Raw genomic sequence first — 15,218 nt, 5'->3', positions numbered from 1 at the left:
TTATAATGCCACTCAATTTCTGACAGGAATCCAGCAGTGGCTTAGCTGGGTGGTTTTAGCATAGGGTTTTTAGCAAGTTTCAATTTAATGGGTTTTTTTAGCAAGTTTCAATTTAATGGGTTAGTTGTCAGCAATTTCAAGGCTTAAGAAGGACTGGAGAAGCTGCTTCAAGCTCACTCATCTGATCACTGTCAGACCTCAGTTCTTGGCTGGCTCTTGGTTGAAGGTTTCAGTTGCATGCCATGTGAGCCTCTCCCTAGGGCTGCTCAAAGTATGGCGACTTGCTTCTGCCAGAAAAATTAGCCTGAGAGAGAGAGAGAGAGAGAGAGAGAGAGAGAGAGAGAGAAGAGAGAGAGAGAGAGATTCCAAGATGCCCCAGCCTTTTTTAACATAATCTCAGAATTGACATTCATTGATGATATATACTATTTGTCACTTGAACAAATACTGTAAAATGTAGGAGGGACCTCACAAGGATGGTGTGGTAGTTAGATTCAGTTGTCAACTTGGCCAGGTGAAGGCACCTAGTTCTGTTGCTGTGGACATGAGCCAATGGTAGGTGAACCTCATCTGTTGCTGACTACATCTGCAGTTGGCTAGGAGGCGTGTCTGCTGCAATGGATGATGCTTGGCTTAATTGGCTGGTGCTTAAATGAAAGAGTGCAACGTAGCACAGCCTAAGCAGCTCGGCATTCCTCATCTCAGCACTCGCAGCTCAGTCCAGGCCTTTGGAGATGCAGAAAGAAATCACCCCAGGAAAAGTTGTTGGAACCCAGGGACCTGGAAAGAAGACCAGCAGAGACCATCCTGAGTCTTCCCACGTAAGAAAGAACCTCAGTGGAAAGTTAGCTGCCTTTCCTGTGAAGAACTAACAAAATAAATCCCCTTTTATTAAAAGCCTATCCTTCTCTGGTGTGTTGCATTCCGGCAGCTAGCAAACTAGAACAGATGGACATACCAAGAGACAAGAATCATTGGAAGATATATACGAGGATGACTCCTTAGTCCTCCCTCCGGCCCTCAATAATTTCTGTCCCACCTATGAGTAAAATATACTTGCCTCCTCATAAGACCCCTCCAAAATATCATCTCATATTGCAAGGTCATCTTAAATTCCAGATTCTTGTATCTACAACTTAAGCAGTTTTGAATGAGGCACTTGTATATGATTTCTTAAGTTTAGTCCCTTGATTATAGTTCAAATGCACTACAGTCCTATGAAACTAAAGTGGCAATTTATTTGACCTCAGTATCCAGTGTATAATAGTGGGATTTACATAGTATAACCTAGGCAAAAGAGAAAAGGGAATAAGTGGAAGGAAAACGGTGTAATTGGTCTATACCATTCTTCAATTTAACCAGACAGATGCTCGATATTCTGGGATTAGATCTCAAGGCCAGCAATCAATTTTTCTGGACTCTTGAGTCATCCTGCCTTTTTCATTGAAGGTAACATGTTACTTCTCAAACACTTACTGCCAGAAGAATTTTTTTAGTTGAAAGACCTCTTTATATTTTGTACTATTTCTGTCCCTTTCAGTCAAAACTGATAATGTTCCTCAATACATACTTCCTTTTGAAAGTTTCTTAATCTTACTGAAGCCATAACCTTATATTAAAGCCACACCCACAACTTTCTTTTAGATTTCTCTCCCTGGTATTTCAGCTGAGCAAAAGAGATAATACCTGTAAGCTTCTTAAAAGTGCCAATATTTGATTGAAAGGATATGTGAGGCACACACTTATCTCTTTAGAGGGCTTTTGTCTGACACACAACAACTGATCTTTCTGAAGTATCAAAAAAATGATTTTGCAGTCACACTTTCAGCTTTATCATTGGTCTACATTTTCTTGGAAATGTCTTGGACTTTATTTTTCTCTCAAAATGTTGTCATCTTTACCACCTGGGAAACTTGAGAATCTTACAAACCATCGAATTTTAATATTTATTTAATAGTTCTTCCTTTATTTTATTTTTCTCAGATCCCATGCTACTATGTAAGTGGCAAGAGGGAATCAGACAGCACTTTCTACACTATAATTAGGCATCTCCATATAAGGAGACAGTTCTCCTTAGGTCTCTGAAGTTTCTGTACTTCTGATATTATTTCAACAATGTGTGCACGCAAACAGCCTTAAAATATAGAAATAGAGTCTCCCTCCTCATTTTGCATCTAGGGATAGTAAAGATCATGTCTTCTATCTGTGACAGAGGTTTATAGGCTTGTATATTCATTTCCATTTGCTGTTGTAAAGAACTTAGTTGTTTAAACAAAAAACAAAAAAATCATTCTTCTCGTTTTGAAGACCAGAAGTTAGAAATGGGTCTCATTGGGCTAAAAATCAAAGCTTTGGCATTGCTCCTTTCTCTTTGAAGGCTCTAAGGAATAATCTAGTTTTTGTCTTTTTTGCAGTTTCAGAGGCTGCCTGCACTTCTTGGCTCATGACCTCATGCCACATCACATTGACATTGACTCTCCTACTTTCCTTCTTTTACTTATAAGGGCCTTTCTGATTACCTTGGTCCTAACTTGGTATTCCTGGATAATCTCCCCAACTCAAGATTCTTAATTTAAACACACTTGAAGAATCCCTTTTGCCATGTAAGGTACATATTCATGGGTCTTGGAGATTAGGATGCTGACCTCTCAAAGAGGAACACTATTCTATCACAGTTTGCTTGCAGCCCCCTTGAGGATTGGAGGGTTTTCATAAGGTTACAGTTTCTCAGGTGTGCCACAAATTCACTCTATCCATCTGAGTACTTTTGAATTGCCCATTGGGGGTTGGAGAGTGGGGAGAATTGAAGCAAATATGAAGCTTGAACTGCATGAAGGGCCTGACCTCAGAGTTTGATATTTACCGCTTGCGTCAATTAACTGTGGCAGGCTAATTTGCTAGCTTGCAAGCAGAGTAACATTTCAAAGCCTTCACAGAATTTAGCATGTTTTAGACTGATCACCCTTTTTCTACTTTTTTATCTGACTGTAAGCAATAATGTTTCTAAACTTTCTGCCACTATATAACAATCATCTCCTTTCTCTAATAACTAACCACAGTTGACTCATTTGCTTGCATGTCCTCACCCACAGCCTTATTCATGATCATCAGAAGTCTTTTATTAATTTCTTCAAGGCACTTTCTGCTTTGTATTCGTATTTTTTAAAAAAAATATGAATATTTATTTTTGCACACATTTCTGAGGCTCCAGGATCTTCAGGTAGCTTGGTTAAGAGTCTCTGGTTGTGGATCACTAATGATCAGGGATGCAGTCAAGCCACTGCCGCCTCAGTGACCTCAAGGCTTAAGAGCGGGAGAATCCTCCTCCAAGCTCCTTCATGTAGTTTTTGGCAGGCTTCACTTCCTTTTGGGATCTTGGTTCAGTTTCTCACCAGTGTACTTCTCATTCTGCTTACAACTTAAGACTTGTTTTACCAGGATGAATTATGAGAGAAAGGGATGAAAAATGTCAACATACAGGAAACTTTCTTTTAAAAAATAAATACCTATTGGTAATAGTATGATTTTCAGTAACACTATAGGGTTTTTAATGAATGTGGTGAAAAATGACATAATTTTGTAAATAAAAAATAGCACAAAATGCATTTAATTAATAGTATAAAATGTCACATAAATCTTATAAGTTTTCCCATCACAAAGGAAATAAGCATGTTTTATTGAGTATTTAATTCTCTATACTATAATGGTTATGTATGGGATTGTATGAAAATAAGTACATTCATAATATTGGATGAAAAATTGCTTGAAAGTCTGAATAACATGAATCATGGCACCCTAGAATATTCAGTATTTGCATTGGCTGGATGACCTTGAATATAAGATTTCATCTCCATAACTTGGCTCCTTGTCATCTCTCTGATTTAATTCTCTGATCATCTCACCTCCATCACAAATACACTCAATTCTGGCCCCTCTGGCATCCATGCTGAGTTTCCAAACCCAGGGGATACATATCTGTCTTAGAGATCCTGTGATAACGGGTCTGTATAACAGCAACTTTCTTGCCCAGACATCTCCATGGTTCACTCGTTCATCTCTTTCAAATCTATCATCAAATGCCACTTTTGATCAAAAGCTCAATAAGGTTTTCTCTTGTTATAATTTTCACTAACCCATGTGGTCAGCCATATCCATTTCCCCCTTTATAATTTTTGCATGTCCATGAAATTCTCTATAGTATTGTATATTTTGTTTCTTGTTTTGATTGTCCGTCTCCCATATTAAATATAATTTCTATGAGGCAGAGAATTTTGTCTGTCTTTTTCACTTGAGTATCTCTGACACTTAAAATACTGATGAGACCATAATAGAAAATTAAAGAATATCTGGTGAATGAACAGATATATGGATCATTTTGAAGAAAGAGACCAGCAATTTAATCTGCAGATTGAATAGAGCATAATGGAAGCCACCCTCACCTGAATGAAAAAAAAAAAATTGTTATATTGAAATTCAAGAAGTATAATTAGAGAATAAGATCATAACTTCATATATATTTGGAAATACTGCTGATTTTATGGCTATTGTTGTATTCAGATTGATTAAGGGATGCAGACAGTTTTTGATTAACTATCAGTGTTGCTTTAATGTTCTTATTATCAGTTAATGTCAAGTGATGATTACTGAACTTCACAGAACATTTTTGATGATTTCAATTTTTGAAAAGTTATTCCATGAAATTTTTAGCACAACTCTAAAGCATTGGACAGAAGTTATATCCTGCAGTGACTTGAAAGGCTGTGTAATCCAGTTGATTTTTTAGCTTCCCTATAGAGCTTGAATTGTTATTAAGGTTTATGATAATAAAGTCTATTTTTTTCTATTGAACGTCATGCCAATATATGATTTTTTTCAGTTAATGGAGTTCCTATTATATTTTATAACAACATTTGCCAATTCGATATCTTCTTTTCTCAAAAGAAGATCAAAGGGCTTTTGCTCTCTGATCTGTAGTTCTTCAAACATCCTTGAATGACATTTCTCATTACTTTCTGAAAATACCCAAGGTAAAGCAGAATGCCTGCAATATAATATAGAATCACTTCATGCCAAAGAAGACAGAGTAGCTAAAATTATTAATTTTATATTTCCCAGAACTTTTGTCAGCAATTCTGTTATCATCTTAGAAGTAAAGCTTGGTGTATACAATACTTTAGAAGTATCATCTCCACATCATTCATATTCTGTGCCATATCAATTCAATTAATAACCCACGGGGTTTCAAGCTAAGCCTTTGTATCTTCTGTAGATATATTAAAATTGATAGAAGGCTATGAGAGTGTTCCAAAAGAACCTTGCTTCAGCCAGATGAACTTTGGTTATTTCTATTTTAATTATTGATTTTCCACATTAGTTTACCTTTAATGAAATTATGACTCCCTGGGCTGAAAGAATTTGAAACTCAATAATATAAACTGCATTATTTTGTGGTGGCCTTTCTATAAAATATATGATACAATGGTTTTCTGTTTTGAATCTATGAGGTATCTCTATATAAAGATATTTTTCTAATATTTTGCCAGCCCATATATTTTATATAAGGCACAAATTTCTAATATAACCTTCTTTTAAGAATCTTCCCTGCTAATTCTGTTATGAGCTGTGATTGTACAGAATTTAACCATTTAAAATTTGTTAAAATTATTAAATAATTTCTCAATTTATTCCTAAGTGTTCTGTAGCTCAAATTATGTATTTGGGCTTTTCATTTATGAATCTAATCATAAGACCATAAGAGGTGAAACAAAGTGATATGTTTTGACAGAACATTCAATTTCCCTGTGAGTCTATCATGTGTAAAATAAATGAGAAGATGTTCTAGAAGTCATAGAGATCTATAATATCTTTCTCTTTAAACTTGGAGAAATCTTTCACTTTGCGGTGCCCCAGTGTACATATATTAAAGCCTGGATATGAGATTTGCAGTCTCCTGTGTTAACTGCTAGCTCTAAAATTCTGATTCTTATTTTCTTCTCTAAATTTGGAGATTCCAAACAATTGACAAAATCTAGAAATTGATAATAATAAAAAGTTGTTTGAAGGCTTACAACAAAATTGCCAATTTGTTTCTGAAATCCATGAGAGTAATATACAATTATTTGACTCTAATAAATTAATGGGCCCTTTTATTTTCCATAAAATTATGCTCTGTATAATTTCATGTTAAATAAATCATACAGGAGACATTCTAATAACCAGAGACCCTACTCATATATATGTTTAAAAGTAGCATCATGTCTTTTCAAGTGAAGAAATGGGTCCTCATATTTCACATCCTGATCTCTTCTGAAACTTCTAAGATGAAGAATATATTAATGTAGATAACCTACAGCATAATCGCAAACTAGGAATGTAAACATATATATGGTAGAAATGTTGAGGTCTTCCTATAATATTTATTACAGGTAACATCATAAGGAAGCAAGAATAGCTTCTCTACTGTTTTTCGTATGTTCAAATCTAATACAGATTTTGTTTTGTTTTGTTTTGTTTTGTTTTTTTGTTCTTTTTATTTTTTTCTAATACAGTATTTTAAAAGTTATTAAAGGCACAATGCTTCCCTTAGTTCATTTTTAGGTACTTCCTGCTAAATTTTTATATATAATGTTTTCATTTCAATTTTTGCTGAATAAATTTGAAAACATTTCTAAATTTCTAAATAATTTATTATATCCTAATGTATTTTATCATATAACATATTTTATTATATCATATAACATATATCATGAAACATTATATTATGCAATTTATTTAAGATAAATGACATAATATAATATATTTTTAATTTAATTTCTAAAAATGCCCATGCCTCTGCTTTTTAGGACTTCATTTGGTCATTACATTGGGTTTTTTATGTGACCAATTTTAAAATACCTTTAACTGGGGCTTGGGGTAAACAGTATTATTTAAGACATCAAATGATAAATATATCTATAAAATTAAAATATTAAGTAGATTCATCCCTTCCCAGGTGTTCCCTTTGGCAAATTGCTTAACCTCACCAACTCTCAATGTACTCACCTGTAAAATTATAATAATTACTACTATGACTAGATAGCTTAAGTTAAGTATTAGTTAGGGTTCTCTAGAGAAACAGAATCAACAGGGAATACTCACAAATACAAAATTTATTAAAGTGTCTCATGTGATTGTGGGAACACAGAGTCCAAAATCCACAGGGAAAGCTGTGAAGCCGATGATTCCAGTGGAGGGTCTGTATGAACTCAGCAGGAGAGGCTCGCCAAGTGAAGCAGGAAAAAGACCTGTCTCTTCTGAATCCTCCTTAAAAGGCTTTCAGTGATCAGATTAAGCATCACTCATTGTAGAAGACACTCCTCTTTGGCTGAATACAAATGGAATCAGCTGTGGATGCAGCTGGCATGATCATGATTTAATTCTATGAAATGTCCTCATCGCAACAGACAAGCCAGCACTTGCCCAGCCAGACGAACAGGTACCACCACTTGGCCAAGTTGACACATGAACCTGACCATGACAGCTACCTTAGGAAAAGGCATGTTCTTAATCTTTATCTGTGTTCCTATGGGTGGCAGAGCATTTGTAAATAGGATGTTTTGATGATGTTACTTTTTACAGGCAAGGTGTGGCCAACTGTATCAGGGTGGGCCTTAATGTTTATTACCAGAAACCTTATAAAGAGAAAAAACTGGAAGCTAGAGATCAAAGAAAGCTGTTTTTGGCTGGAGCCAGAAGCCAGAAGTCAGCCTAACTCTGTGGAGTTTAGCAGACAAGAAGAGTTAAAGACCCATGAACAAGAACAGAGATACAAGCCAAGGAACCCAAAGGTTTTGACAAGCCAGCCCAGAATGCCATAGTCTCCCAGAGAAAGCAAAACCAAGCTGACCCCTTGATTTTAGACTTCTAACCTCCAGAGCTGTGAGGCATAAGTGCTGTTTTTTAAAGCCAACCTATTGCGTGGTTGCAATAGCAGCTCATGAGGTGGTTGCTAGTGATAAATGAGATGACTGTGTTTAATTTGCTGGCCACTGTACTTGGCTTATATAATGTGTGCAGTACTGCTACAGATGATGGTGTTAGTGGTGCAGGTGATGGTGATGATGATGGTGATCACCTCATTTAAGTTTATTTTACTTCTCGTATCAAAGATTTAGATAAATCTTTTTGATTAAAATTATTTAGTTTCTCAATTTCTTCTCATGTGTTTTGCAATTTCTGCTTTAGATGCTTGCTATTTTTCCAATTTGAGATATGAAATATTTCTAGTTACTGTACTGTGGAGTATACATTTATTTATGAAAATCAAATAGCTTTCTCCCATTTTTTATTAAAATCTCTATTGTACGGCATTAAGAGTTCTACCCGTACCTTTGTAAACTTACATCAAAAGAAATAAAAATAAGTATCTATTTCTCTGACCATTTGCAAGAATAATCCCCTTTCTCTCCACTTCTTCCTCCTCCTGTGACTTACCCATTATATTTTTGTAGTCAGCAATAGCAGTTCCATTTTCTTTCTTCAAAACAGCATTATTGTAATTTACATTCTCTGTTTTCTTCTTACAAATATTTACACTTTATTCTAAGAATATATCAGCACCAATAACCAATGCTTAATTTTGTTGGGTAACAAAAGTCTCTCCTACAATCTTCTTGTGATGTACTTTATTTCCTTTTTGGTCTATTGTTTTCTCTGTTTTTAAGGTTTTTCATAAAGGGAGTATTTGAAAATATGTCATTTCAACAGCAGACATGAATGCATTTGTTGATGGTTATTCTGAATATATTTCTACCTTATATTCTGAAATCCTGTATTGATGAAGAAAAAACTGGTTTCTGTTTCCCTGTATTTAACCTTAGGTTTTCTTCTGAAAGGTTTCTTTCAAATTGGTGATGTTTCTAACTTACTTGTGGTTTTAAAACTTCAAAAACATATGTGCAGGGCGGGCCGTGGTGGCTCAGCGGGCAAAGTGCTTGCCTGCTATGCCGGAGGACCTCGGTTCGATTCCCGGCCCCAGCCCATGTAACAAAAACGGAGAAACAGAATACAATAAAACAAGAAAATGTTTAAAAATGTTTCCCTTTCTTCCTTCCTTCCTTCCTTCTATCCTTCCTTCCTTCTCTCTGTCTTTCCTTTAAAAAAAAAAAAAAAAAAAAAAAAAAAAAAAAAACATATGTGCAGATCTTGATATACTTTCATCCATTTTCCCCAAAATGCCAAGCAAAGTTTTTTTTCTGAAAATAAGAATAGTTTTATTATATATGCATTTTTTGGCAAGTATTATTTTTTTCAAATATAATGTCAACATTTTTATCACGATTGCATTTGGAAAACTCTAATTTCCTATGCATTTAGCTCCTTTTCTATTTATGTTGGCCACAATACCTGCTCCCTTGTCATTTTACTTGCCATTATATATCTCCTAGAACAAATGGTATTCATTCTTTTTATTTATCTCTTGCAATTGTTTTGCCATGATTAAGTCTTTTCTTTGTTTTCTTGAATGCTGCAATGCATCTTTTGCTATACAATCATTTAGGGAAACTTTCATATTTTATATTTTAAATTTTTTAATCTTTAGCTTTGGAAGTTCTGTTCAAATCTTGGATTTCACAGTATGTTTTATAAGATTGGATGTCTTCAGAAACCTCAATCTAATTTAGGAAACAGCCACCAGCAAAGTGAGAAAAGGGAGTTGGGGCCAATATAAGTCCAGGATCATGCAGAATGTCTCATTAAAATGTATATTTTAATTTTACTAAAGATATTAATGAAAACAAGTAACATAGATTCTAATCAATACCTATTTTTGATTTTGCCTTTTATGTTCATCAGTTGCTGGAAAATTGGCAGTCATTTCTGTTTTCTGGAGTGAGGATCAGCTCATGATTTTGCATACATTTTGCTGAACATTATACACAAAGAAACACTTTGTAGAGAAATTATGGGCTATTGCTACTGACCTTGTGTATCATTACTTTCTCCTAGGAAAGTGATCTAGGACTCCAGGACCAATTTTCTCCTCTGATCAAGTTCCTTATTCAACCCTACTCCCTTTTTGAAGTGTCTCTATTGCTCCAACACTCTAGAGACTTTCCCTTTCAGTGGGTCATTCTATCAGCTTTATTCATTACTTGCTCCTCAGCACAATCTGATACTGAAATTTTGAGCACTGCTCAAATTTACCCAAGCCTATATATCCTTTCTCTTTTATTTCTAGACAGATATCACTCCTCCTTTAGGGTAAGTAATATTTGACTTAGTATTGATTAATCTCCTTGAAATATATGATGATAAATTACTATAACAGTGATTTGAAAATGGTGCACCCTTGTTCTAACAATCCAGTCTTCTCCGAACAACAACTATTATAGTTTCTCAGCTGCTAAAACAAATTCCATATAATGGGCTGGCTTAACAAAATGAACTTATTGGCTCACAGTTTCAGGGGCTAAAAGGCTTGCTTTTCCCCAGGGTTGGTATCTTATGGTTGACCAGCAATCTTTTGTGTTCCTTGGCTTCCCATCACACGACAATGCACATGGCAGTGTCTTCTCCTTTTACTCCCAAGTTAGATTGACTTTCAATTTATACTTGCTTTCCATGGTTACTCTTCCTGATTCTGATGTTCTTTGCTTATAAAGATTTCAGCAATATTGTATTAAGGTCCATCTTCAATCAGTTTGGACATACCTTAACTAATAATGTCTTTTGAGGTTCTATTTACAAATGGGTTCACACCCAAAGGACCAGAAATTGGGACCTGAACATGTCATTTTTGTGGGGGCATGATTCAATCCTCAACATCAACATTTTTCTATCTCCTATGTCATTTCTTTAAGAGTTGGCATGGAAGAATTATTTTTCCCTTGCAATTCATCATCTGTCCTTGGGATATAATAAGTAAAAGAATGAAAGATGATTTGCCCTTATGTGATTTTCAAGTAAAATAAATTTTCTATTTTTAAATGTTTATTCATCATGCTCCTCTGAGTAAAATTAAATATTGTATTAAGCATTTATTATTTTAATAGATGTACATTTGAATAAATTATATATGAAAATTTATAAACAATGTGTGGCAGATGGCAGATTTATAGATGCATGCCAAGTTAGTATTCTCAAGTCAACTTGCCCCTTAAGATCTTATTAAAATTTCCTTGCTATCTCATGTATAATTAGGATTTTCTCGCCTTCCCAATATGTTTTAACAATTTCTTGGTTGCTGTGGATTCAAAGGGTGGAGGAAAGCTAGATTCATTGTGCTGTAACCTTTGGTTTCCAAAAAGTTCTCACTTTTAGCTTCCTGTGAATTTTGTCCATTTTCTAAACTAATGTGGCTCAGTTGGTATCACTTCGCTTGGTTAATTTCTTCAAATATAACCAACAAAAAGCTGTGACAAAAATCTGGACTTGTAAATCCATGGGACACTTTTTACCAACATTAAATGTCTAAATATGCATAGTTTTCTAGCTTCTCTTCCTCTCTCAGAACTCCAAATAGCTACATCCATTTTCCTGATTTTTAAGAAACCAAATTTTTGATGTATCTATGATGCATAGTAAATTTTCCCTTAAATGTTACTTCAAACAGAAGTCTGAAACTAAATTACTTCACATCTTGTTCAACACTTGGTATGGATAAAGTTTTATTTTAGTCATCATTTTGGGTATGTAGCACAATCTCATTTTGGTTTTAAATTTCATCATTATTTCTACTGAGTTTGATCATATTTAATATATGCATTGACCAATTGCATATCTTCTTTTAGGAAGTTTGTGCTCAAGTCCTTTGTCCATTTTACTATTGGTCTGTTGGCTTCTTTCTTATTGATTTATGGGGGCTTTTTAATATTCTAGATACAATTTCTTTGTTGCTTCCGTATATTACAATTATCTCCTTCTACAATGTGGATTATCATGTCATACTTTTAATGAGATCCTTTGAGAGCTGCAAGTTTCATATTTTAATTTATTACAGTTTAGCAAGATTTTCCATTAAAATTAAGAACTTTTTCTGGTTTGTTAAAAACGTTTTTGCTTACAGCATTGTCACAGTTTTTTTCCTAGTCTTTCTTCTCAATCATTTTTGTTTAACCTTATTTTTTTATACAATCCCTGGAAATGGGTATCATGCATTATATAAGCCAGTGGGAATACTTCATTTTTTATCACAAATAAATATCCAGTAAAACTTGCTCCTCAATGCTGAGCTTTAGTCATATTATATGTCTAATATTATGTATTAATACATAATTAATTCTTAATATCTCTCCCTGGGTAATTCAGTTAAATTTTAAAACTCATTTCTTAAACAATTTCAATGAAATCAGTCTGTGTTCTTAAAAATGCTCCATCCACTTTATTTGCAGGTAATGAATCAACCAAGTAACTCTTTAGAAATTTTTGTCTTATTTTAAACTCCTCCTGATCCTTCATTCCCAATATTGATTCAATGATTCATTTCCCTCAGTTTTTCCTGTGCATTAAAATTGATATATTTTTTTGTATCCTTAAAACTCATTTTTAAAATTTATTTATTCATGGGGGGAGGGGCATTGTCCAGGAATCGAACCTGGGTCTTCTTCATGGAAGGCCTAAAAATTCATTTTTAATGGTTTATTTAAGGTCATTTTGTATTCCAACATTACACTTCATTCCCTACTTTTTTTATCAGTCCAATACCTTTATAATGTAACTCCTATATCATCATTAAAAAAGTAAACGGAATTACAATCTGTTCTACTTTTCTACTTTAGATAACCTGTGTTCAAATGCAAATAAAAGTGTGTCTCAGTACATTTTACTAAGTAGCAATCCTATATCTGCCTATCATTTCAAATGCATTCTTCACCAATGCATAGTATGTGTTTTTAACCATGCTAAAGCTCTTTGCTATTCCAACTATGTCATGACTCCTCAAATATTATCAAGAATGTTATTTTTCCTCCCATCTAATTAGTAACATCTCACAATCAAAAGCCATTATTTTTGCCAACTTTGTCTTGTCTACCAGGAGTTAGATACTCCAATCTCATCCATTTAATTATCTTTTTTCAGATAACTCTTAGGCCTTGAGGATACAATGAGTAACAAGAAAGGAAAGTCTTCAGCAGTAAGACTACTTGAATTTGGTTTCACAGGACAATGAAAATTGCATAAGTAAGTTGATTAGAAAAGATGTATGTTCTAGTTTGCTAGCTGCTGGTATGCAACACACCAGAGATGGATTGGCTTTTAATAAAAGGGGATTTATTTTGTTAGTTCTTCAGAGGAAAGGCAGCTAACTTTCCACTGAGGTTCTTTCTTACCTGGGAAAACACAGGATGGTCTCTGCTGGCCTTCTCTCTGGGCCTCTGGGCTCCAACAACTTTCCCCGGGGTGATTTCTTTCTGTATCTCCAAAGGCCTGGGTTGAGCTGCAAGTGCTGAGATGAGGTATGCTGAGCTGCTTGGGCTGTGCTATGTTGAGCTCTCTCATTTAAGCAGCAGCCAATAAACTCAAATGCCATTCATTGCAGCAGGCACACCTCCTAGCTGACTGCAGATGTGATGAGCAACAGATGAGGTTCACGTACCATTGGCTCATGTCCGCAGCAACAGAACTAGGCACCTTCACCTGGCCAAGTTGACAACTGAATCTAACTACCACAATGTAATATAAATAAAAACTGTGGGGTGACCTCACAACATGTCAATGCAAGAGAGCTACTGACAACCTCTACCCAGATAATTAGCAGGAAACAAAAAAGGACGTTTCTTATTTGTTCAGAACTCTAAAGCAAGGCTTGACTGAAGAAGTTCCCCACAAACACTGAATTGAAAAAAGAGGAAAATATCAGGTAGAAGACCTCTGTTCTGCATGGGTTGTCCTCTCCAATCCCAAAACTGTGACCCATGCAGCTCAGAAAGCATCCAGGGGTAGTGATCAGCATCCCTCTAAACTTCTACCAGGAACACAGACTGCAAAATCTCCCACAGATCCTTGCCTATATCCAAACACAGAGGCCCAAGTCTACAGGGACCCACAACAGAATTTAAGCCACTGAGGAGGGTGTCAATAAGGAAGAGCTTCCAAATGGAGGATTAGGGAGGGGACCACAGAATCTTCCCCTAAAGCAGCAAGTAGCCAGGCAGCAAATGCCCAAATCAGTTGTCTGACTGGGGGAAAAGACAGGAGGATATTTCAAGGCCCAGGTCAGTGAGGGACTAACAGTCTGAGAGAACATAGACAGGGCTCTAATTTCAGCCGTGAGTCCTGGTGCCCTCCTCCATTCTTGAGGGAACTGGCTGCAGAAAAGACGTGGGAGTGCCTCCCCCGCAAGCACACAGGGCTCACAGCCCACGACTGAGGCAAATTTTGACCCTGCTAAGTCACAGGGTCACAGGAACCCTGCAGGTTCAGTTCCCACACAGTTAGATGCTGCTAGGCTCCAGGAATAAACAGCTTCTGAGGATGATTAAATAACCAAAAAGGCTACAATTAAGTAACATACTAGAATGACTGCTATTAAGCAAACAAGAAACTAAAACAAATTAAAGAGGATATAGAGAAACTAGAACACTTATTCACTGTTGGTGTTAATGTAAAATGGTAGAGGTGCTGTGGATCCATTTGGAAGTTCCTCAAGAAGCTAAATATAGAGATGAAAATGATCCAAGTGTCCAGCAACAGATGAATGAATAAACAAGATGTTTACATTTGAACATTTACATTTGAACATTTGATGGAAAAAATGTTCCATCAAAATGTTCCATCAAAATATATATATATATATATATATATATATTTTTTTTTTTTTTTTCTCATGGGCACCCACCAGGAATCGAAGCTGGGTCTCTGGCATGGCAGATGAGAACTCTACTTGCTGAGCCACTGTGGCCTGCCCTTGATGAAATACTTTTGACCAGTAAGAAGGAATGAAGTCCTGAAGCACATGACAACATGTATGAACCTTGAGGACATTATGTTGCATGAAATAAGTCAGACAGAAAAGGACAAATATTGTATGATCTCACTGATATGAATTAATTATAATATGCAAACTCACAGACCTTAGATATAGAATGCAGGTTACCAGAATACAGAATGAAGCTGAAAAATGGAGAGTGTTTGCTTCATATGTGCAGAATGTTTGCATTAAGTTGCACTTAAACATTCAGAAATGGTTAGAGGTGATGGCAGAACATTATTATGAGAATAATTAACAGTGCTGAATG

General features: G+C 35.3%; 1 long non-coding RNA gene across 1 annotated transcript; it reads right to left on the bottom strand.

Annotated features, from left to right (window-relative positions):
* Positions 1-330: 330 nt before the first annotated feature.
* Positions 331-13,430, bottom strand: LOC143648009 (uncharacterized). Its single transcript, XR_013158311.1, has 3 exons — positions 13,311-13,430; positions 3,196-3,425; positions 331-780 (listed from the first exon to the last, which is right to left on the bottom strand). It is a non-coding gene; the product is annotated as an uncharacterized LOC143648009 (long non-coding RNA).
* Positions 13,431-15,218: the final 1,788 nt, after the last annotated feature.

The sequence above is a fragment of the Tamandua tetradactyla genome, chromosome 10 (genome assembly GCF_023851605.1).
Source record: "Tamandua tetradactyla isolate mTamTet1 chromosome 10, mTamTet1.pri, whole genome shotgun sequence".
NCBI classification, from domain to species: Eukaryota; Metazoa; Chordata; class Mammalia; order Pilosa; family Myrmecophagidae; genus Tamandua; species Tamandua tetradactyla.
This window is presented reverse-complemented; position numbering and strand designations above follow the sequence as displayed.